We start from the raw sequence: 25,206 nt of genomic DNA, 5'->3' as shown, positions 1-25,206 counted from the left end.
TACTTACAGTGCGATTCTCCCACACATGGGGAGCGATGGGAGCTTTGTCATCACCACTAATGGGGACGGGATTGTGAGGAATGAAATGTGCAAGGAGTATGTGAGGGGAAAAAAATAGGCTCAGAGTCATCAAATGAAAAGAGCCAGCTGAGTTCTTAAATTTTGCTCACGCTTCAATTACTGAAAATGATAGAAGCACTTTGCCACTTTTTAAATGGTTAAGCTTAAAAATGGTTGGGGTTGTTTGTTTGTTTCTTTTGGGAATGACTTACAGTAACCACCAGATATAAATCAAGCCATGGTTATGGTTTTGCTTTTCTTTTCTTCTGCAGCCGCAGCTTAAACAACCAAACAGCGGGGCAGCTTCACAGCAGCCTGAACTCACACTGAGTGCTCTGGAAAGAATTGCACGTGGCTGTGGCATGGCTCAGTCTTTTTGGGGTCCCTTGTCTTCCTTTGCTGTCCCCTTGGGACCCTTCTCCCCTTGGTTTACAAAGGAGCGGTGCTGGGAGTTGAAGGATGGCCTGGATTTTGTGGTTATTTTGGGGTAATATTCTTGCTGCACTTCAAGAAGTCCAGTTTCACGGCCAGTCTCCTTGAGAATGCCATGGTGCTGATGCTGGACAATGTGCCAGAAGGAAGGTGAAGAAGGAGCAGGGCTTAGACTGTGAAGCTTACAGGATGTAGGCCTGCCTGTCTCCTCCCTTGTGTCTCAGTTTGCTGTTTGCAAAATGCTAATTGTAGCTCTTCTGAGTCTCAAAGGCACACTGTGAGGATAAATGTATTAAAGATGTGCAGTAGTCATGGTCCACATCAGGGCAAGAAGGCTTAAGGAAGATAAATATGTCTGTAGACACCAAGTAGTCTCTTTCTTTGATGCTTTAACACTTTTGTGGCCATTAAAGGAATGTCGAGTTGTACAAAGGCTGTCTGGCAGCTCTAATATTAGCATCCGCACTGGAGCCGCTTCTTGGAGGCGATGCCTGTTTGCATCTCTGCGTGGTGCTGATGCTGCTGATAACATTCTTAGGTCTGATGAGCCAAGCTGCTATAAGCTGGGTCTGTGCATGTCAGTGAACCGGTTGGCAAAAATGAAGCGAAACACAATTCACTCATCTGAGAGTGTGAGGAGAGGAAAAAGTCACCGACATTTCTGTATAGCAAAAAGAAGTCGTTTATTCACAGGAAGTGACTAGGGGAAAACCACTACAGTTCAGTTAAAGAATAAATATCATTTAGTGGAGGTGCTGGTGTGTAGCTGTGTTCCCCTTGGTGTTGGTTCAGGCTGAGAGCTTCTTGTCACCAACACAGTGAGCACAGTCACCAGCTGATGCCAGGCTGCCCTGGGGACCAGCACAGTGACAGCAACAGCGGGGTATGGCCAGGCCACCTGCACCACCCTAATTCTTACCCCTGGGCTCTTACTCAGGCTGCCTCGGGACAAGGTTGGTCTTTGTTTTTATTATTTCTTTATTACTTCTTGGAACATTTGTCTAAATCACATTTGCAGGTATTTCAGATTTTTCATCCATGTGACACCTGAGCTGTATTTACTTTTGAAATAAGTCATCTCATTAACAGAATTCATTATCCATTATTACTGTCATGTCACTCCGGCAATAAAAGGCATGACTGTAGAAGCATTCAGTGGCTTAGCTGGTAGCATAGTGAGCTATTATGCTGCAGACCTGCATTCATGCTGCACTCTGGTATGCCAAGGCTGGCAGAGACCGGGAGCATCAATGAGGTAATAGTCTTAATCTCCAAGGGGAGGATTATGTTGTGCTGCACTGCAAATACCTCCTACCGTCAGCAGGATAATGCTTCTGATGGAGCTATAAAATGTTCGACAAATAAGCACAGGTGCTGGAAAGAGGCTAAAAAAACCCTGCAACGTTCCACCATTATCTGCAGATAAGAGGTGGAATAAACGTTGTTTTCCATTTAATTTGCCAGCATGGCATGGGCAGCCACTTAGGAGTGAAGTGCATCTGGAGTGGTTGGGTCTGTTCTTTGCAGAATTGCTGTCTGGCTGAACAAAGGCACGTAGGTACGTGTGACATGAAGTGAAATGCAGGCAGGGCATCCCTGCCTCATTGCAGCTCCTCCCACCTTGACCCCCAGCCCATGCTCCATGGGCACAGGAAGGGGCACATCCCACCCCACTGGAGATGCGCCCATCCAAGTGCCCCTCTTAGTGGTGAGGACAATGCCAATAAGCAGTGCAGTTTGAGCAGGAAACAATGTATTCAACCTCATGGTTACCACTGGAATCTGGCTGTGAAGCTTTGTTTTGGACCAATCTAACATTAATTTATGTTTACTGTCCTGAGTTACTTCACCAGGAACAGAACTGCACTTCCCTTTTTGCCCAGATGTGAGGGACCTGCCCAGGCAGCAGCTCACACAAAGGGAACTTTCTTTCCCTTCTGTGTGAAATACCCTTCTTGGATTAGAAAAGTCCAAAGAAATGTCCAGGGCCCAGGACAAATACTGAATAACTTTTGTTCCATGGAAAGTTTCCATGTTTGAAAACAATGTCATGTTTGGGGATTGCAGCAAACGCTGAAACACTGAACTTGCCCATCAGATTGTAGTGCCTTTCAGTTTTTTTATCCCAGCTCCAACTCATTCAGCCTTAAGAAATGGGAAGAGAGACTTCTTTTTGGCAAATACTTACTAACATGTGATTTTCAAATACCCAAACTGTGGCTCTGACTGCGTCCTGTCACGCAAAAAGAGACATTAAGTAATTCCCTAGCGTTAAGCTGTCTTTCCTATGTGTGGGACCATAATAGCCTAGGGGAGTGCAAAGAACTCAACATAGTTGAGGGCATAACTGAACAGCTTTGTCAGCTGGGAATGGAACAAATGCACATCTTGATACATTTTTGTACTACTGCAGCTTCTGAATGCTATGCCCTCTCTTCTTTCCCTTCAGGAAGTGTGCCCGGCCCTACACAAAGATGTAAGCAGCAATCACTATCTTGCACAATCATAGAATTATCATAGAATCATAGAATGGCCTGGGTTGGAAGGGACCTCAGGGATCATCAAGCTCCAACCCCCCGCCACATGCAGGGCCACCAACCTCCATATCTAATACAGGACCAGGCTGCCCAGGGCCCCATCCAGCCTGGTTAACGAGTTCCGCACTCTGGATTGATTTAATCATTCCTGTGTCTACATCTTTCTGTAGATTAAATAAACTCTTTCCTCTCACTTTTTCCCCCCTCACTCCCCATAAAAATGTCTGATTTTGTTCATTAGAAAGTTAAATGGTTCTTCTCATAATTGAAAAGACTAAAAAAAAAAAAACCAAACCCACCAAAACCCACTAAAGGTTTGGTTTAATACTTACGGTGAAGTCACAACAGCTTTTCATGATGCAACTTGACAAGTTTCTTCAAGAAGGAGTTGGGAGCTTTCCCGAGTCTGGACTGTAGGGTCCAGCCTTCACCTGAGTTGTGCTGACAGCAGATCACTGCTACTGAAACAAGGTAAAGGGTCTTTAGGGCGATTGTAAGTTTAGAGCCTTAGCAGGAGTGGGAGTAAGGCTGGTAAAAATCAATGCAAAATTGCTGTCCCTGCTTATCCAAGGGAAGTGTGGAACTGTGTTAGCACACAGAAAACAACAAAATAGCAAACAAACACTGCTTACCAATGCTTCAGCAAAGGAGCCCATGTATCCCTGTTGGCTGGTTGGCTTCCAGCAGCCTCTGGGATCACTTTTATCTTTCCGCCGCTCTGATTTAAGATACGGAGTTACTTAAAACCCCCTAACAGTCATCTAAATGTCAAAAGATGAAAAAATAAGTTTCCATCAGGCTCTGCTTTTTATAAAAATATATCAATTTAATAACTTTGGTTTAAAGAAAAACAGAATGATCATGTTAAAATACTGCCAAATTTATAAACTTTGACAGTCCCACATACTGAGATGAACGGGCAAATTTATTAAATAAGAAATAAAATACATTTTCTCCCTGCATTCATTGTAATAAAAAGACGCACACATCTGTCCCAAATTTCTTTTAAGGCACAGAGTGGCTGATGCTTACAGGAAAATGGTGCCTTTCTGCTGGCGTACCTCAAGATAAATCCACAGCTTTGCAGTATCAAAATTCAAAATGTAATCAGTTCAAGTAGAAACTAGAGCAATTGTTTTCATCCACATTAACCCTTCGATGTCACGATTCAGTATCCTGCAGTGCGTATGTAAAATAGCAGAAAGCTTGTGCAAGTCCATCTCGTTGGGTTGGTACCTTCCCATGGGAAAGCATGGGCCACATTGCAGCAGGTTCTGTTAGGATGGGAGGCACAGATTTATATGCTTTCACTTACTGTTGGCAAGACGCCTCAGCCTCCTTGCCCAGCAACCTACAACAACATCCTGAGATTAAAAGGTTGTTTCAGGTGTACTTCAGCACGAGGTTATGTTGCAGTTAGAATAGTTAGAATACAAAGAAAATGGAACATCTTTCAAGAACGAGAACACAGCAGTCCTCCATCTCTACCAGTAGTTTTCACACAAAGTCTCCCACATCTCCAAAAGAAGGGGTGTATTCAGTAAATCCTTATCTATGTGCTTGTGTTCTCCTCTCAGCCCAAAGACACTTCTTCTGAATCTAAAGGCTCCCCATCTACTCTGCTGGCCAGATGGCATTAAGGTAAACTGAGAAAAGGAAAGAATGGCCTTACTGGTCAAACAAATCATGCAAGCTGAGCAGGTGCGTAAGCAACTGTTTTGGGTTTTGTGCATTTTGGGTAAAGCATATGCTGGTCCCATATACTGGGGAGCCAAGCATTACAAAGCCGAGCTTTATGAAAATTTAAAAAACTGAAGGCAGGAAAGGTATGTCAACACCTCGCTGCAAAGGTGAACCTTCCTAACAAGAAGCAAGAAGGTATTTACTGGGGGGTGAATAAGGGTCAGCTGGAGGCTCCCCATTAACACTGCCCATGAAGTCCTTGTTCTGATGGCAGGACACAGCTGCAGCTGCCTGGCCAGGCTAGGTTGTGTGTGCCCTGGCACAGGCTCTGCTTGTGCTGGCTAGAGAGTGCCTTTCTGCTATTGCCTGAAACAGTTCTGCAAACAAGGCGAACTGTATGAGCAAAAAGCACTTGATGCCAGTATAAGCTGTGATTCCCCGAAAGCTTTTGCCAGTGTGAAGTGTTTCTAAAAACTGTAAAAATAAAAACCCCAAAACATCACACCCTTGACTGGCATTGGCATGTGTGCAGACGTTTTAAAGGTGTATTTGGCACAGGTTTGCTTTTGCTGGATAAGGCCGTACCAATGTAATTGAAGAATGTTATGTTAATAATAAATGGCATGCCCATTAACATATTTAACAACATTAATAAACTGGAAGCTGTCAAACTGGTGTTACCCTGAACAAAGGCCATAATAACAGTAAGTGGTAATTCTAGGGGACTATGTGAAAACACAAATCTTTCTTCTCCTAGTGGTAAAAAGTGCTGAAACTGAAAAATAAAGCAATATCTTTCCCGTTTTCATGAAGAACAACTTTCAAGCAGGGGAGCTCAGTTTGGAAAGGTCTAGAATAGAAAACAACAAAATAAGGGAAGAAAAAAGAAATGAACTTGTGCTACAGTGGGTTGAGTTCTCTGGATTCCCAAAGGCTATCCCTTGCAATGGAAGTGTGTTGCTCTCAATGAAACAGATATTGTGCATAATTTTCTATTGAGAATCATCTAAAGAGAATCGAGCTGCCACAGCAAAATGAAGACTTCCAAGACAGAGTTCCAAAGGGAAAATTAGTGGCTGTGAACACACCTGACTGGGACACAGCACAAAGAACCAATGGGCCAAGCTCTGCATCTGCACAGGGAGTCTGGAGACAAATCATTGAGAACTAGGATTAAAAAAGTAACAGCCTGAATAAAGGTTGCAGAATCCCTAACTTTGCAGGTAGGTAGGACTTATTACAGTACTGGACAAATACAACTTGTGTGACCGGCTGTAATTCAACTGTACCACAGCTGCATAGAGAAATGCCTTATTTTGTTCAGCAGAGGTGCCTGGCTCTTAGGGCATTGCCATAAAGCAGTATGACTTTACTCTGCAGCAAACAAATCCACTCCAAAGCATCCTCCTGCTTTCTTCTGAGATAAAATATGATGGGATCTATAAATTAAGGAGACTAAGCAGGTGTGCTTCAGGATGGAGCATTCACCTCTCAGTCTGACAGCAGTGGTTTGGACAGGGGAGGTGTTAAATACATTGTAGGATGATATTTCTTCCTATTCAGCCTGCATGTTTTTATTGTATGTAGGTTAGAAGAGCGTTCAGACCCAGGGCAGCCAAAGCTCATGAGTATTTCCAAATCATAGGTGTAGCAGAAATGCTGTCACAGCCTGAAGCCGTGATTGAGCACCTGGTGCGAAGGCAGGGCCAATGCAGAACAGCTCAGGTGTGTGCAATTCACCTGAGTTACTGGAAGGGGCAGAGCCAGGATCCACCCCTTCCTCGACCTCATTTAAGGGTTGGCAGGTAGCAGTGGGGTTTGTGTGAAGGCAATTGCAGTCTCAGTCTTGCTAGAGAGTCCTGTGTGCCAGAAATCTTGTAAAGGTAAGCAGCTTCTTTGTGCTTGTGGCTGTTCCGTTTGAACATATTCTCATTTGCTGTAGTCCGAGACTGTGTTATCCTGCTGTTGTTGCTGTGCTTCCCATCATGTTACAATGGGCTCGTATGGGTAAATGTTTGGGTTTATGTGGTTCCTTTAGCCTTAGAGCACCTTAGGCACAGTTTCCTCCTGTTTGCAGGCAGTTTTCCCACAGAATCATCACTGTGACTGAAATGGCTCTCCAGGTGAATGTGTTTTTTGTTTTACAGGGCACCTGGGGCACATCCTGAATTATGTGTCTGTAATTCAGGAGGATTTAGGACACCTGATGTGTTGTGTACTGCTACAAAATTGCATTCCAGAGCCTGGCTTTCAACATTTAAAATCTGGAGAGCCTGGATGAAGTGATTTTGGGTGGGGTCCCCTTGAGCTTTTCATTAAATGGTTTTTTGGACAAGGATGAGCAGTAACATCAAGCGAACCTAAAATCCTGGCTTTGTATCTCCATGCACTTGATATTCTAATCCACCCCAATGTAATCTGCTCCATCATGCGGCCTTTGGTGTAGGTGTGTAGTGCAGATCTGACAACAGAATGCTATTATGCATGCACCCACGTGCTGCTTGCAGACAGAGCAGTGCTGCTGTGCAACTTCTGCAGAGATGTTGAGCTGGAGCATCCTCTCCCCATTGCCATTCAGTGCTCTCCACCTCAGAACTGGAGAATTGGGCCAGAGAACTGATTTCCACCAAACATGCTGTTGCCTGTGCTCTGCTTCCTGCTCTGAATGTTGGCACAATGGAGAATACTGAGTGCATTTGGTATTAGCAGAATGGAACTCTTCCAGCTAGACAAGTGAGAGTAGAAAATCAGGTGTCCCAGGCTTTGGCATTCACAGCCATCAGCTGGTGTTTTGGATTTGTGGACACGAGCAAGAGAAGAAGAGGGCAGGGATAAAGATTTAATTTCATTGCATTTCACTTAGTAGTCCATGAAATTTAACATACAGGATTGTCGTTTAGTTCAGATCCTGTTGGGGGGGATTTAAACTCCATTAAGAGTTATGTTGGCGCGCTAACAACCTTCCCATTTCTTATTTTCAAGACAAAGATCAGTGTTTTACTTTCACAGAGAATGGAATCTTATTTTCATTTGATATAACTGCAATTCTGAAATCAAATGCCTTTTTAGTCTCTTTTGTATTTGTCAGCCATTACAATACGTGCCAAATGCAGAGCTCTTGAAGAAGTCCCTAGCAGGGAATAGCTCAAGAAGCAATAAAGTATTGAAAGGGACTGTAGCAAAGCCGGTGGCAACTGCACTTATGACCATGCAAAGGCATGATTTGAGTCAATTTCTTAAAGTCAACTCATAAGTTGAAAATGTTGTTATATCAGATGGGTTTTTCTGGCTGCTCATAATGACAGAAGTGTTGTAAAACATTCATAGTGTTGAAGCTTTAGGAGTTGACCAGGCTTGACAAAGTGGTTCTTTGATGCCATCAAGAAGGGATCTGATGGCAAATTCCTACTAAGAATGACACAAATGTCTGTGTGAGAGATAACTTCAGTATCTCTGACCTAGTGAAAAGTGGGTAAAAACTGAAGCAGCCATAGTTCTTCTTCGGGCAGTTCTTAGTTGGGCTGGCATGTGTTTGTCTGCTGTTCCCCACACAAATGACTTATGCAACTCAAGGACAATTTGTTGGGACTTTCTATTTGCCAGCAAAGCACGTTCTCACTCTGAAATTCACACATTATTTAAGAGTTGTAACTAGTATCTGTTCACTGGGTCATTAAATCAAACTAATGAAACCGTGAAATGTTTTCCCACTGCCAACAGGAAAGAAAGGAATTTTAGGGCTTTCCCAAGGATTTGCAATGACAAACTTGCCAATCAATGCTTGCTGTGTAATGAGTAGAGAACTAATTATGTGATGGTTTTTTGTTTTGTTTAATTTCAGAACAAAGAAAATATAATAAATGTCAATCCTGGAAACTTAAGTGTAGAATATGCTATAATCCAGAGTTCATTATGACTTCAGGGTCTGCTAATAGTAATAATAAGGCATTACACTGTTCTAAGAAGCTTCACATCTAGAAGGTAAATACTTAAAAGCTTTCATACATCAGCAAATCCAAAGGCAGGAATAGATGTTATTATGGCTTTAGGTGGAGGGAAATTCTCTCTTTTCTAATCAGTTCTAAATCTGATCACAGAAGAGCTCAGTTTCAAAAGGGAGACTTGGTGTTGTACATGAGGGTTAGTACCTACATTTTTGGGTGCTTTCTTCTACTTCTGTGTTGGTATTCCACACTACAGAAACAACCTTAACATCCTTAAGAATCAAACTCAAGTTAAAAGCTCTGATAGGCATAGGGAGCAAATAAGTGCGTAGTGTTTCCCTTTACTGTTCTGTTATCAAAGACCACTGTGATTTTAAGTCTTTTTTTAAAGTTTTTTTTAAACTCAAGTCGCATTTTGATTATTTCTATTCTTTGTACAGAAGGATCCTTGTCAAAGAAAGCAACCGCAAAACCACTTCTGACAACTCGCAAAACCTCAGTGGTTAGAGATATGAAATTAACTGTCAACCTTAAAGTAGTGAATAGCATTTGAGCCCGAACTCAACATAAATTCAATGCATACTCTATGATATAACTCAGGCTTCAGAGTTTAATTGCAGCGCCTCTGATCTAATTTTTGGAGGTGTTTGTTTTCATACCCTGCATCAAGTAAATTAGAGAACTTCAGTCATGATCTACCCGTGTTCCAGTTAAATATGCTGGTCTGTGTTGGAGAGAGGGGAAGACTTTTTCTTCAGAATAAAAGTAATGTTAGAAATAAATCCTACAGAATGATCTTCCCTGACAGTTTTATTTCATAATGGCTATGTTAAGTAGCTTGGACACCACGAATCCTCTTTTTAGGTTCCTAACCATCCACAGAAACAACACCCAAAACAAGTAGCACAGGTCACAGTGCCTGTTAATCAGCATCAATATTTGGTTTCTATAACATTCTAGGTTACTTTCTGAGGATTTAGCACTGATGAGTGACAAAAAGTGATCCAATACCTTACAGAAAATCAGGCTGCTGCTAAAGGGGGCTCAGGCAAATTTTCTGCAAAACTAAGGGCAGAAAAGACAAGAAAATGGGAAAAGCATGCCGAAGTAGCCCCGGAATTGAGGGAAAGGTAACAGCTGGATTAATGTTCAGCTGCTTCATTTTGGGGTTTGCCATGTATAATTAAGTTCAATTAATAAATAGTGCCCCCAAGATAGGATCAACCAGACTTTGGGTGTGGTGCTTAATCACTCCTGAGTTGGGGAGTAAGGCCAGCAGTCTATAATGGATTTAACTAATTCTTTTAATTGAAGCTTCATTTGCCTGATCTTTCTAAGTGGTATTAATCTAGTGATTTGCAGAATAAGCACTTGGAAAAGACTTCCCCAAATCACTTTAGAATCTCAAAGATATCCTCCTCTTCTTAGACTTTCTTCTGTGGGAGAAGTGATTCCAGACAATGGAGATTCTATTAATTTGGCTAAGCATTCAGTCTGCTTGGATAGAAAAGGAGAAAACAAAATGCTACTAAAAAATTTAACTTCTAATATCAATGTGTTTGTGGTGACAAATTCTGCAAGGCTCTGAATCATTTATTTATTGATTAGATGTTTTGTTAATAACAGAATGATGACATTTCAGGTTAGATTTTAGGAAAAAAAAATTCTTCTCAGAAGGAATGGCAATGCACTGGAACAGGCAGCCTGGTGAGGTGGTGAAGTCTGTGTTTGGGTGAAAGGTAATGATGCTTAGGGATGTGGTTTGGTGGGCACAGTGGTGATGACACAAAGCTGTGGTGGCCCCACATCAGTACTGCAGAGGGAACTTCTGCTCTCATGGCTCAAAACATCACCGCTTGTGCTACAAGGGCCTGGACTGTTACCCCACGCAAACAAATAGTGACGTTCCCACTGGCTCAGCACAGCTCTGCCGTGCCTTCAGCATACGGGAAAGCTCATCCTGTCTTTTAATGTCAAGCTATGAAAAAATTATCCAAAAAACAACCAAGCACGGGTAACGTGGGCTGTCCAACCACGCACACAGCTGTGCTGACTTAATGGGGGTTCGCCCTGATCTTTTTTCCTTCTTCTCCCCAAGGGCTGCTGTGCTCTGCCTGCATTTGGGCTGTAAGTTATTAGGAAAAGCTTTCTTACTCCGTGTTTCTACAGCACCGAGCACAGTGAGAATGCAAGGGTCTCTCACCCTACTGTCCTATCAATAATTAGGAGCAGTCATTATCTTATTCCCGTTACCCAATCAAAGAAATAACGCTGCTTCGAAGCAACTAACAGATGCTGCTGCAAGTAGCAAAGCGCCTGTGATACCCACAGCTCTTTTTCTGCTCTTAGCTAGCCACTAACTCACTTAATTTTGTGTAGTTTAGCACATTACAAGATTGTTCAAGAGTGCCATAAATGATGTCAGGCACCATCAGAAACCACTTCAGAAAATCATTGCCTGTAGCCAGATCAAAAGGTGAACACCTGGAAACTTGCAGTTCTGGGAAAGCAGAATAAATCTTTTTTTTTTTCTTTTTTCTTTTTTTTTTTTTCTTTCTCTTCCTCTCAGAGATTTGTTTCTTTTGCCTTAAAGAATTTGAAAGGTTTATTTACAGCTTTTCAAATGACCCCTAATCTATTTAGAAAAACATAGCATGGCAAATTCATCTCGGGTGTAACTCCATTTGTTGACTTAAGCAGACTCGTGCCAGAAGGGAGCCTGGCCCAGGAGCTGCTCTGCAGAGACAAAAAAGGCATTTGAATATAGCGGTTAATTGGCTTGTTGAGTCCCATCGCAGAGTGTCCTGGAATATATTTATTAAAGATAAATCTCTTATTTTGGTAAGATGTTATCAGTGACTCATGGTACAGCTTTAACCCTCGCCCCGTTCCAGGCATCGCTGCTGGAGGCTGATAATTTTCACAGCACCTGACAGCATTTAAAGAGACATTGTGTTACATAGTTTGGTGAAATGTAAGACCATAAATAACTTGGAAAATTGCCTATTCTGACAGATATCAGCAATATAGATAATTAAAGAATCCATCAGGGTCAGCTTTTAGGAAGCAATATAAGAAATTATTTATTGTGGTGCTGCAGAATTTAGAGAGATGCTGGGAGGCTGTTGCAGGGTCTGTAAGTAATATTAAAACAATGCCTGCTCTTAGATAATATAACCAAAACAGGACTTGTCTGCTTAAGCTTACACACTGCAGCGTTATTTCTTGATCAGGTGTGTATCAGTTTATTATCCCCCTCAAGGAGGCACAAATTGTGAGTGTTTTTATGGTACCTGAACCCCTCAAAATGTGGGGTGTTTCTGTGCTTCCTGCACTGTCCTGCAGCTATAAGCCAAACAATTTACAAGGAAATCCTGAAGCCACAGGGCATACACTTTCTAAACTGGAATGATAAAGACAGCACTAAGGTGGAAATTTGGTTTGAAATGTGAGCAAACTGATTTTTGGGGGGGGGGGGCTTTGGGGGGGGGGGGGGGGGGGGGGGGGGGGCGGGGGGGGGGGGGGGGGGGGGGGGGGGGGGGGGGGCATTGCTTATAAATGTGTCATCCAAAACAGGATCTTTTAATGAAACATTTAGTTGAAGCTGGACATAAGCACGTGCATTGCTGCTAAAAGCAAATTATTTAATATGTGTGCCAACATTTTATAAATTTCAGCCAGGGTGAAAATATTAAAGAAAAAGGAAAAAAAGAAAAGCAGTATTTTGTATAAGGCTGCTTTGATATATACAAGAAACAGTTGAATGCGTACACTGAGAGAAACAATGCTTTCTCATATGAAACAACAGCATGTAATATAAAAGCAGTGAAGATAAACTTTATCAAAACCCAAACTATTCTTTTGAGATAAAATAAATGCCTGTATGACTTATGTCTATATGTCAGATCCAGCATTACTGAGTTTTTAAAGCTGACTTTGTGAGGATGAGATCAGGCTCCATTGTGTGGCATTACAGACTGCATTCTGATCTAGAGTTATAAGGTCTGAAAACTTTTGTTTTCCCTGTGAGCTCTCTTGTATGAAGAACGATTTCAATCCTTTCAGTGGATCCAGGCTATAAGTGACAGATTTAATCTGACGTGAAGCATTTCTCTGTTTGATGTTAACTGTAATAACAGCTTCATCCAGTTAGACCTCCTAAAGCTTTGTATAAAGCAGGTACTTGACACAGAGTTTTCATTTTGTTTTTGTATTAGTTGTCTTCCTACAAAAGTGTGAAGTGATAAGTAATCTGAATATAGAGTGTTTTTTCTCAGGGTTTCCCCTGTAGTTCACATGTACTACAACTGCATAATAAATAGAAGTTTTAAGTATTTGTTCATAGAGGTCTTTCCTTGAACTTAAGCATAAGTTATCTAAACAGTTGAAAAAAGATTTATAGTTATGAAGAGGCCTATATGTCAAGCAAAGTTTTATGATATGTTCCATAATAAATTAGCAATAAATGGATACAGGTGACTGTGGAATTTATGGCCTTTAATGTTTTAATGCTTCACTAAAGAAAAACCTATTATTAAGGTCCTAAAGGGTAATACAGGAATACCATCTACAAATTGTCAAATTAAATAGTTGTTGCTAGGTATTTGAACAGTGGAACGTTTTGGTTTGACCAGCAACAGCAGCAGATTGTTAAGTAAGAGAAAACTGGATCATCTCAGGAGTGTAAGTGGAGGTTTTATCCTGCAACCTTACTGCAGCATGTCCCATCTGCTCCAGCAATTGTACTGAAAATAATGGGCCTGATCCTGCAATCGTCTTGTATTTGAATAACCTGTAATTAGCCATATAGTTATTCTAAGCCTCTTCACAGGGCTGTGAACTGCTCACTCAAGTACTGGCTACAGGATTCACCCCAGGTTTGTAGATGGACCAAAGCTGGTGAGTGAAGTGCTGTTCCCCTCCTTGGGTGAGACCTTTTCAAATACTTCCAACCATGTGAAAATGACTGTTTGAATTAAAGGAGTAAAACCACGTGGGAGAGGAAATTCCCCTAGGATGCACTTGAACAAATGCTAAAACTTGATGCACCTGTGGCAAAGCCCATGAACGTTCTCCATTAAGGTCTCGTAGATAGTTAAACCTAATCAGAAGATAAAAACATGGATAGAACTGGGAAGAATCCAACTGAAGTGGGAACCAAGCCCTTGGGTCAATGCAGGAATGGTATTTGGTGGGGGAAGAGAGAGGGATCTACCTTTGAAGAACAGTCAGGCCAAGTAATGAGGGGACTCTTCAAACCCTTTGGTACTTGCTGGCACGCTTGTGGCAAGCACCAAGGATATATCACAGATCCAGCAAAAAAACAAAAGTCAAAATTGCTATTTAAAATGACACATATCCAAGCCATTAGCACAGTGTCTGCTCATTAACACATCAGCACAAAGGTAGGGCCCAGGGAGGAAAAGGGGAGGGGGAAAGAGTTATTCCAAAGTGCTCTGGGACCGCTGCTGGGGCAGCTCATCTCTAAGAGGAAACACATGTTATCCAGTCCTGTGCCTAATAGGGTTGGACAGTAATTAAAAAATATATTTTATTTGCAGAGCTGGGTCTTGAAACTAACAACTCGTGCCATTAATCTTAGTGATTTATAGTGAAGATTTGACCGAGGGTCAGCAAGTGGGGTTTTGCTGGTGGTGCAGGGCCATGCACTGTGATGGGATGATACAGTCCTCAGCAGGACCAGTGTTACCACCGACAGTAGTTGGGAAAGGAGACACATGACAACTGAACCCACAGCTCTTGAATCCCATCTAGAACTGCTAGCACTTCCTCCAGAATACAATGTAGGTGAGGCAGAGTTGTTGGATGGAGTGGGAATTAGGAAAAGAATGGTTATGGCCATACTTGCTTGTTTTGCTCCTGTCAGAGGTGGCTCAGCGGAGCCTGTCTACCACTGAGCTGGAAACCATGAAATTTGCATTCCCACATGTAAATACAAGCTAGCAGCTGATGGGTTGTCTAAACCTTACGCTCTACCATGCTAACTGCGTTGTAGACCTGTCTCATCTGTCCTTCTATGGAACTCTTCTGGCTTATGGTGCCCTGCCCTGTTCCACTGGTAAAACCCAATATGCAGAGGGGTTGTGACCAGCACCGCCGGGCACAGCTATTGCTCAGGTGAAAATCTATCCACATCCAGAGTTGCTGTGACATAGCAACTTTCTAAGGAAGTTCTGGAGGCCAATTTTTTAGCCAGCCTCTAGCACAACATGGGGAAACATCAATTAAGCCCCCTTGTCTTTTCATTTCTCTTCAATGTGGCTTCAGTAAAGAGAGATACTCTTCAGGTAATTAACTAATTCATTAGCCTTACTTCTTTGCTCTACTGTCATGACATGTAGAAGTTCCTCCTTGTTTTGACAGGGTTGAGGATTTCTTAGTTTTCCAGATTTTGGGGTGATTCCTTAAAGAATTTGATGGAACACCTGTGATTTCATCTGGAAGCTGTATGCATCTTCACCCTGTGTACAGCTAACTTCCAGAACAACCTTCAATCCATATGCCCATCAGCTGTTGGTTGGACTCAGCAGAGTTTGCTTCCTTATGTATAGACGTGAATATTTGTGATTAAAAATCTGTTTTTTTGGATTCAAATATTATAGAATCTCCCAATGCTTGTTACATTTCCTTGTGCCTTTATATTATCTATCACTTCCATAGCAAGTTGTGCTGTTACCAGCACCACATGATTAAATAGAGATCCATGAATTATTTCTCTGTACAAAAACTCTCATGGGGAAAAACAAGTCATTTGTTTCCCTCATCCTTCTTCTAAATTAAACTTACAAAAGTTAAGATAGATTTGCTGTTCAACCCAGCGTTTGTTAATTTACACATTTAGGTAACATAAGTGTATGAGATGGATTAAAACTGGAATAGTACTTTTATACATTATAAATATAAGCTTCTGTGATGTTGTTTTCAGGTTATTTTGTCATTATCTATTATTCCACCACAATAAATCTTTAAACATGCATGTTATGTAGCTATCGTTCTTGAGATTTCTGATTTATTGATATTTTAATGGCATCTACAGTAGTGTTTAAAAGAGGATAAAGAAATAAAATTTATGGTTTTCAGATGCTTAAAAGCAAACTGAAATATATGAAAGCATGTAAGTGATGAAGTGTAATGAGCTACAATTGCTTGCATTTGGGATTCTCAAACATTTTTAAGCAACAGGAAAAGAACTGAGATAAGTGTTGGAAAGAGTCATCCTAAGAGATGATACATTATGGTACCATAATGATAAATAAGAAACAAGAGAATCACAGAATGGCCTGGGTTGAAAAGGACCACACTGCTTATCTAGTTTCAACCCCCTGCCGTGTGCAGGTTCAGCAAGCAGCAGACCAGGCTGCCCAGAGCCACATCCAGCTTGGCCTGGAATGCCTCTACAGATGGGGAGGAAAAAAGGTGTGTGTCAGTTCATGTGATATGTTGTTAGATATGTCAGGAGTTCACAGGAAAAAAATAATAATTATAAATAAAAAGGATACTTATGTTGATAAACAGAAATAAAGAGCTAAAAACAGAGCACACAACCAAATGCATCAGCCTCAATCTTTGTGTTGTTGGTGATATTTTGCAGTTTAGAGAAGCACAAGGAACTGTGATGGGACGGATCTTCATAAAATTAAAGGTATGTTTTCCCATGCAGCTTCCTAATAGATCAAGACTGGGTTACAGACTGGCTTCTTAGGTTGGCTTATTTACAGTGTTTGGGGATTTATGGTTTTTAGTATTATTTTTTTTTCCCAAGTTGTTGATTATTTTGATTATTTGAGAGAGATTTTTTGTTATACTGGTGGTATACACAGCAAACTGATTTTTGTGTCCAGTTCTATATAGTTCATGTAAACAGAAATTCAGAAAACACAATAGTTACTCAACAGCATTTTTGCTGGGATTCATAGAACAGCCAAGTTAAGTTCAGGGCCATTTATCTTTTCTTTCCTTTCATTTATTTATTTGTTTTAGTTTCCCTGGCTGTATCTCCTTGTCTTCTTTTTTTTTTCCTTTTCTTGTTTATTTCAACTTGAGAGATTCGGTGAAGAGAAAAAAAGAAATAAGTGGAAGTTATGCTAATGAATTCTGTGCTTCCCTTTTAAAGATACAAGCATAATCTTTCGCTCACATGCCTGCTGCAAATTCAAGCATGCAGGATCAAAATTTGAAATTATTCTCACTCTTGAAATAAAACAATTTATGTAAAAAATCTCTAGAATGCACATTTAAATCGCAGTGGAGAATTCAGCACCTTGAAATCAATAGTGTAGTTTAAAGCTGAGATTACTGTACTAAAGAACACTGAGTAGTGAATGCAACTCAGGCTTTTGTTTGTGAATGCACTTTAGCGAACACCCCCTCGTCCCCTCCCCAGGACTGGGCGAATGAAGTGACACCATTGAGCCATTGGGAAATGAAGCAGCCACGTCCTGGCTGAGCTGATGTCAGCTCCTGGTTTTCTTTCTGCAAAGCTGAAGTTTGATTATATAACCCTGCCTCTGTCATTTGACAGGCAAATGTGCTCAGGCCCCTAACATTTGCACTGCTGCTCTTGCTGCCATTAAGAGAGCCTATCGCCTTGTAAAAACGTAACTACATGTGTTTCATAAAAATCTACGTAAGAATAACAGCAGTGGGGTACTTACATCTTTTTGGAACAATTGAATTCTGAAACAAGCATCTCTGGTTCTTCCACCCGCAAATGGATCAAATTACATTTCACTAGGTAATAAAGTGTGGTACAAAAGCCTGTCCAATCTGTTTTCATCTTGTCTTGTACAAAGTCTCAGATAGACTTACTCATTATTCAATCTAATGGGTTTGTATTTGGCATATATTGAATGTTAGCGCTCTCCTTGAAAGCTGCAGAGGTCAACTGCTCCTCAAAATCCCTTTCCTTCCTTTCTGGGCATGTTTTAACCAGGAATAATAAAAACAGCAGGACTGAATGTCATAACATCCTAGAGTGGAGGTGATGGTGTAAACCATAATGATGAAATTACAGAGGCAATTTTTTGTCTTCAGCCTTGGCCATCCCTATGGAGCCTCGTCCATAGCTAGAGATATGCATCGGGGAAGGAATCTGCTCCCAATGAAATGCTCTCAGAATTGAAGGTCCATGTTATTAAGCATTATCTTTGTTGCAGATTGGCAGTGTTTGTGTGACTGTGGCAATGCACGAGAAAAAATCCTGCTGGCAGAAGCTGAAGTGGGGATGTTACGCCATCCATTTAAATAACTTTTCAGGATGAAAATGACTTAATTTTATGTTAGCTGTGCGTTAAGTCGTGGTCATCAGAGTCCTGTAAGTGGTTCAGTTGCAGCAACTGAAAAGCAAAGTACTTTTGAAAACAGCTTGAAAAGGTACTTGGATACAAATGATAGGCTCTGCAGCAAGGAATTACAAAACTTACTAATCATGCACAAAGATGAATAACACGTTGATACAGTTGAAGTAATTTCTTTGCTCTCATTTTGCTCTGTATTTTTCTAGTTGCTGCACTCAAAGTAGATGCATCGCATTTTGATGTCGTTTGGCTCTTTTCAAGGTGTGAAATTGGTAAGCACCAACACCAAAGGAAAGAAGTTCTTTTAATACTGCGCTGTGCCACTTGAAGCAGCATTACCCTCTGGCTCAAAGCCAGCAAACTCCAGTGAGAACTATTTTATAGCAGATGACTATAATAAAAGATATTTAAACATGGCCTAACAATGGATTAAACTAGTAAGACATAGTTTGTGTTAGATCCCAAGGATGAATATCAAAAATAGAGGCAATATTTTAGAAACAACAGCCAGCAGTGAAAAGTTTATTTCTAATATAAACCAGACAGTCCCCAAAATAATTTGTGGTTTATTTAATTCTTACCGTTCATCTTGTGTTCTTTTGAGTAAGCTAAAGTAAGGCACCCGCCTCAAAACAGCAGCTGGTTTAGATTTTGATTCTGGATCTCCAGTGAGCTGAAAAACTGTAATCTACATCTGCAGGGGTGGGGAGTCATTTCTGTAAACAGAGAAATAAGGATTCGTTGTGGGGGGAGGGCGGCTTATCCAAAGGTGCATTAGGGAGAAGAGAGAGAGAAGAAAAACCAACCTCGCTAATGTATTATAATAAATTACTGTTTTGTCATTATCTGGTTATATTTGCACAAACATCAATTGCATGTGAGCCCTGAAAAAGAATGTCTCATTGCCTTTAATATGCACTGCAGTGTGCACCCATACAAAATCATTACTGTAACAAAACCAGCTGCGTGTAATAGAAAGCAAATGATTTACAATGTTACTATAAGAAACTACTTTATTTCACATTATCATAAAAAGAACAGCACTGAAAATTTGCATGACAAACACAAGAATCCAGGAAATTCCAAATCTAATTCATTTTTAGGTTTTAATAGGTATTAACTTACTAAGGTGAATCGCTAAGAACATTTCTTGAAGAATATTCCCAGAGAGTTTAGCTGCAATATTGGTAATTACATTTACTGAAATACAAGGTAGTCCAGTAGAAGAAGAAAACACAGAAGCTTTAAATACATAGGTCGCTCCAAAATTAATGCATTCAATTTCTTTCCATGGAATCTACAACATATACAAAGAGCATGATAGTGCTCTTTGGTGGAGCAAACTCTCAGCTACAAAACACTGTCACCACCGTTAGCTATGCATTGCTGAAGATGAACAAGAGCCTGCATGCTGTGCTTGTAAAAATCTGTACCAGCAGAAGTGACCTACTGTCTCTGTCACCACTGATGAAATGCAGCATTGAGCTGACATCCGCTGTTTGGTCTCTATTAACGTTCAGCAAGCATGAATGAATGTCAATGGGAGGAATTCAATGACACACCTTTGCTTCGCGTGCACTTCCATGTCAGCCCCTCTGATGCCATCTGTCAGACATCAACAAAATGTAACAGGGTGTTGGTGGAAGGGTCCTATCTATACTGCTGTACCATCAACATCCATCTCTGACATCACAAGCTGACATGATAAAATAGGAGGCGCTACTTTCAGAGCAGTCCTTATGGTTTGCATTCCCTGCAGGTCCTAGAGAAGCATGTTTCTTTTTACCACAACACCTTGGCTGAAGGTTCGGTGCTATCATGGATATTTCTGAAGCCATTGGGATGTCAGACCCTGAGACAAAACCTGCTGGATTAGTGACCAATAGTCTTCAAACCTCAGTAGATATCAACCTGCATGGTTACATTTTTCAGCTGTTATGAAATTGAAACAAATAAATATAAGCAGTTTCAAACCTATACTCTACCCAGTTGTATGAAGTAGCTGGGTTACTCGAGGGATTTACTAGATTACGGTGGATACCCCATGAGCAAGGACACAAACTCTATCTCATACGATTCATGAAACAAGTTTCTGTTGCATCATGGCAGATATGCTTATTTTGTGTAGGTATTGAAGGAGATAACAGTTGTTGCAAAAGAGGCAGAGGGGATGTAAAACAAAAGCTAGTCTTGAACAAACGGGGCTTTATAAGACTTAGGCAAAACTCAAACAAATGTTCAATGAAAGTCACTTTTATGGCTTTACTTTGGTTTATCGCAAGGCAGTAATAAATGTGTCTCATTAAAAGCCAGTAAAAGAACACCACCTACACCACCAATTGCTGTAACTGCAGATATAGCAGATCTGGAATAGTTACCTAAAGACCCTAATTTCCTAGCATTTAATGCTTCCCTGTCCATATAAACTAGCCTTCTATGGATTTAAAGACTGTTGGAAGCTAAAAGCAGCAGCTGTTGCTGGGAAAACGACACTTTCAAAGCTCTGTTTCTTTCTCAAGGTGAATTTGGAGGAAGGTTGAGTGAACATGTAGCTCTTGTTGGTTAAAAAAATGCCAGAGGAGAATGTGCCAACAGAAAGAGAAGCAATTCCCCCAGACTGCCTAGAGAACGAGCATCTTGCCTCCACTTTATTGCTCAGCGGGTCAAATTCATTCCTGGTGAAATGGCAGTTCCCATGGTGAAGTTGCAGGAAAACTCTGAATCCTTCTGGCACCTGTCAAGAAATAGGGATGTGAAAGCAGGGGGAGGAACTGGCATGTAGAAGCTGGGATTAAGGGTGGGAGCCACCACATAAAAGGTTATTCTTGTTCTGGTTGTTAGAACTTTTTTTATTGCGTAGAATTTACATACATGCTTATTAAGTGGTTTAAAAAAGAAGCCTGACAGATATTAAACAGCATGCCACACTCTTTATGCTGCTGCCATACAGATGTGTCCAAAGCATAAACAGACTTACATTCAGCACTTGATTGCTCTATGGGAGAGGATCTCTCTAGTAAACGTCTCCAAACTTTTCAGGACAATTAGCTTGAGAATTGGAAACGTCTTTTTTTCCTAATTTGATCCTTTTCTTGATCTCTTGCTGCTTTCCAATTATAAAGAGAAAATATATAGCAAGTGTTTTAATACCCTAGATTGAATTTCCTAAACCTAAGCTAGCTGTAGAATTACTGGGCCGGGGATTCTGGCACAAGACATACAGCTGTGTGTGAGCTGGTGGGAAAACTACTGGCGTATCATGACTAGTTTTGGTGTTCACACTTCAAAGAAGGCATGGAAAACTGAAAATAGATCAGAAAAGAATGATTTCAAGATATGTAATGTCAGCCTCGTAGGGATCGATGTATGCAAGCCTACTAGGTTTACTTTATCAAAAGAAAGGTTATGAGACTTGATAATTATATATTAATACCTACACGTGGAGAATATTTGTAATGGCTCTGAAAGTTAGCACGTAGAAACACATTGGGACCTAGAAGCTGAACATGGACAAAATTCTGACTATGCATAAAAAAAACAGGATTAACAGTAAAGTTAACGAGTTATGATGAACATTTCTGCAAAAAGATTGTGGATTCTTCACCCCAGCAGCTTTTTGGTCTTTGCTGTAAGGAGAAACATTGTGCTTGACCCATGAACTGCAGTGTGGGTGCAGGATTTCGAGGTGATACATTCTGATAGTTAATCACAAAGATCTCCATGGCCAAACACAGGAATGGGGCAGTCCAGTCTTGCTCAGTTGAATTAGCTGGCAAAACTGAAGCTGGTATATGAAGTACATTAAAATCCACATCCCAAAAGGCCTCTCAAATCTGGCACATCTGAGAAGCTCTGTCACTTGCACTGATGCCTTTTATGCCTGGATTTATGAGTGCCTGCCCTCAGAAGGGAATGGATCCTGTAGGCATCCTTAGTTCTCAGGTCCAATCCCAAAACTGGCAGACTGTCCAACAGGATTCTTACTTACTTGAAGTTTATCACCCTACCCTTTATTTTCAGATTTCACCATGTTTAAGTTGTGAAAATCCTTCCTTAATGATCCATCCAGCTTGCAGTAAGGAAATGGAAATTGCTCTGTTCTGTTCTCTTCATACTTCACCCAAATCACGCTCTAAAATCCAGAGATTCTTTTTGAAGGTATTTTGAAGTTTGTATAATAGTCAGACACCTGGTAAAAGCCCTTTAATGCATGAACTTGTGTTATCTAAATATTTTTGTGACCATCATCCATTTTCTCAGCTTATACTTCTGTGAAAATATTAAAATATAGCCAGGCAATCTCTTATATCCAATCTCTTTTGTGTTACGCCCAATCCAACTACTCTAATCCTTCTTCCACCTTCCTATCCCCTGCCTTTTTTTTTCCCTCTCAAATCTGTTACCACTGGATAGAACCCTCTGGCAAATATCCTTTTGGGAATGCATACTGGGTACTGAAATGCTGATCTGAATTTCTGTGGTTTAAGCAATTTTCAGGGATGAACCTGTAAAGTTGTGTCTTGGCCAGGATGATATTTAAACCAGCACTTACAACTGCCTCTGAGTTTTGTTGAGTAAAGGCTATTTTCACATTGACATTAGGCTCGTGCATCTTCTTTGAGTCAGCAATCTCTTTGCATTATCATGCAATTCAACCACAACTTTGGTGCAGTTAATAACACCTCATCTACAGATTTCTGTGACCTCTTGATATTGTCCCCAGGGATGGAAGGTAGTGGTAGGAAACTTTGCAGACAATCTTGAGATAAATGAAGCTGGCACATCCAGTTGTCAGAATGGTGTATTTAATTATACAGCCTTTTCTACCAGAGAAAATGAAGGTGAACATGCTGTCACAGTGATGTGGGGGAGAGAAAAAATGAGACTGAGCAGCAGCAGAGAAACAAAGGAGAAGCTAAAGGAAAACAAAATATGGAGATGATTTAAAATCACTTATGAGACCTGTGCCTGCTAATGCATTTTTTTCAAATGATCACGACTTACATAAAATGCATCTGAACATCTTCTTCTCATTAGAAATACTGAGTTGAGAAAGATATAACCAGTATCCCAGTGTGTTCCTCTTACATGGGCTTTGAACCAGACTTAGAAAGTTGCATCCAGCACTGGTATGCCTTAACATCACATGTTACTGGATGATGAGACATCTGTGTTCTTATATGGACAATCATATACTCCAACATTAGTGAGAGTGTTTTTAGAGAACAGTTGCTGATGTGTTCGCATGGTTCCTGTTTTTCTACTGAGACTGGTACACTCTGTCTTTTATTTCATACTTTGCTAGCAGATGGTGTTGCAAAAAATATACTATTTTCATTCACTGTATTTTCATAGACAATGCTGTCAAACATCAATCAAAAAAAGGGAGCACCGCTGGCTTTAGCCCATGAAGTGAAAAGCATAAGATAACGGGCAAAGTAGGAAAACACATGACTTGTTCATTAGATTCATTCAAAGAGGTGAGTGAAGAATCTCAGAGTGTGGCCTCTGCATTCTGGCAATGTTAAAGTGGAAAGCTTTCATGGAAGTTCCTCTATTAGAAGCAAAGAAAGAAACATGGTGGTCAAATGTATATACCCAACAGGAGACCGTAACATTAGGTGACTGTCTTCATTTTTATTTACTCAGATTCCAGAAAGAATGAAATCTCTAAATCTCATTGCAAAGCTTTGCTTTCGGACACAGCTTATTTCTAAAGGCACAGTGAATGAAACTGACAGAACAGACTCGGTGCACTTCTAGTGCAGGGGAAAGGGCTTCAGGGCTGTACATACTAACCAGGGGCTAAGTTCTGCTCTCAGTCACACTGGAGAAAACTCAAAGTAATTATCCTACTGACTTCAGTAATAATTTACATTACTGTAAATGACAGCAAAAATTGGACCCAATATAGAAATAATTTATACAAGGCCCTAAGTATAGTTGCACAATTCAATCTGTAAATAATGCCACTAATGCACATATGGCTAATTTACATCCAGACTATGAGAACATATCCAGTGCTGACTTCCAGGATGCTTGAAGCACTAGGCAGTGCCAAAACAAATGTGCAGTATTCCCATAGCCCTCACAATCCTTCCAACTTTTGGTGTTGGGAAGATTCACTACGGATATTTTGGAAAAGTGAAGTTTTGTCTGTTCTATGACTAAGTTTTCAACGATTCTTGCAAAAAAGTAAATAAAAAGGGCATAGAAGGCTGTCAAGATGCACTCCATGTCTATTTGCATGAGCTCTGTACACTCGCTCATCTCAATGAGTTGTTTTCATCTAATTTGTCTCTTACTGGGAGCAGAGCTTTAGAAGCAGCTTGAGTTTTCTAAGAATAAACCATGCTTCAATGAAAGGAGGATTGTAAGCAACACTGGAGAAGAGCGCTTGGAGTACGTTGATTTAAAGCACATAAAACTTTACTACAGCAATTTAATTTAGATTCCTTCTATAATCATATATTTATATTAAGAACTGTCTGGAGCCAAACTGAAATTTACTTTGCTAGAAGGCAAAGATGATATAAAATCTGAATTATTCATCAACACAGCAAGAAGAAAAATTCTCCCTATATACCCAATATTGTTCTGAGCTCTACACCAGCTTTGCAACATGGGGTGAAGAGTTAGACAATCCGTGTCTTGATTTACCAAGACTTGAGAAGAACATGTATTGAACTTAAGCCTAACAAATAAATAAATTCTCCTTTCTTTCCTCCTAAAAGATCTTTCACTATTGTATTTATTTTTTTTCTCCTTTATTATCAGAGAATAAGCATTCTCCTGTTACCAACACATAGGAGGTGTTGAGACCCCACAGTTAACTGCAGATTAATCACGGCTGACTTGGAGCTGCAGGTGGATTTCATTAGATCCTTCAACAACAGAAGAGAGATGGGATAGGCCTCTGGAAGGAGAAAATCTCAGGGAAGAAATTTTGGGGGCCTGGGAAAAAAGTCTTGGGAATGAGTTTAAGTGTGTTTTAGTTAAGGTGATCCAACTTCAAGAAGAAGGAGGTCTCCTCACCCTTTTCAAGCAGCTTTTCTTTAAAGTAGGTAGATACTTCACCAGCTTGCTGAAACTGCTAACTTAGCAGACAAGGAAATGATGGAACTATAACAGTTTAATGTATCTGCAAATAAGCTCCTTTTACCTGGTCTCAGGTGGCAGCCTTCTAACATTGAACATTTATGTCTTGTAAACAAGGGGAAAGAAGTAGAGAAG

At 40.6% G+C, this 25,206-nt stretch overlaps 1 long non-coding RNA gene across 1 annotated transcript; it reads left to right on the top strand.

The window, feature by feature from the left end:
- The first annotated feature begins 1,279 nt into the window (after window positions 1–1,279).
- LOC107316201 lies at window positions 1,280–25,185 on the top strand. The gene is made up of 4 exons (XR_004307707.1): window positions 1,280–1,445; window positions 13,488–13,555; window positions 16,269–16,319; window positions 18,180–25,185. It is a non-coding gene; the product is annotated as an uncharacterized LOC107316201 (long non-coding RNA).
- Window positions 25,186–25,206: the final 21 nt, after the last annotated feature.

The sequence above is a fragment of the Coturnix japonica genome, chromosome 6, assembly GCF_001577835.2.
Source record: "Coturnix japonica isolate 7356 chromosome 6, Coturnix japonica 2.1, whole genome shotgun sequence".
NCBI lineage: Eukaryota > Metazoa > Chordata > Aves > Galliformes > Phasianidae > Coturnix > Coturnix japonica.
This window is presented reverse-complemented; position numbering and strand designations above follow the sequence as displayed.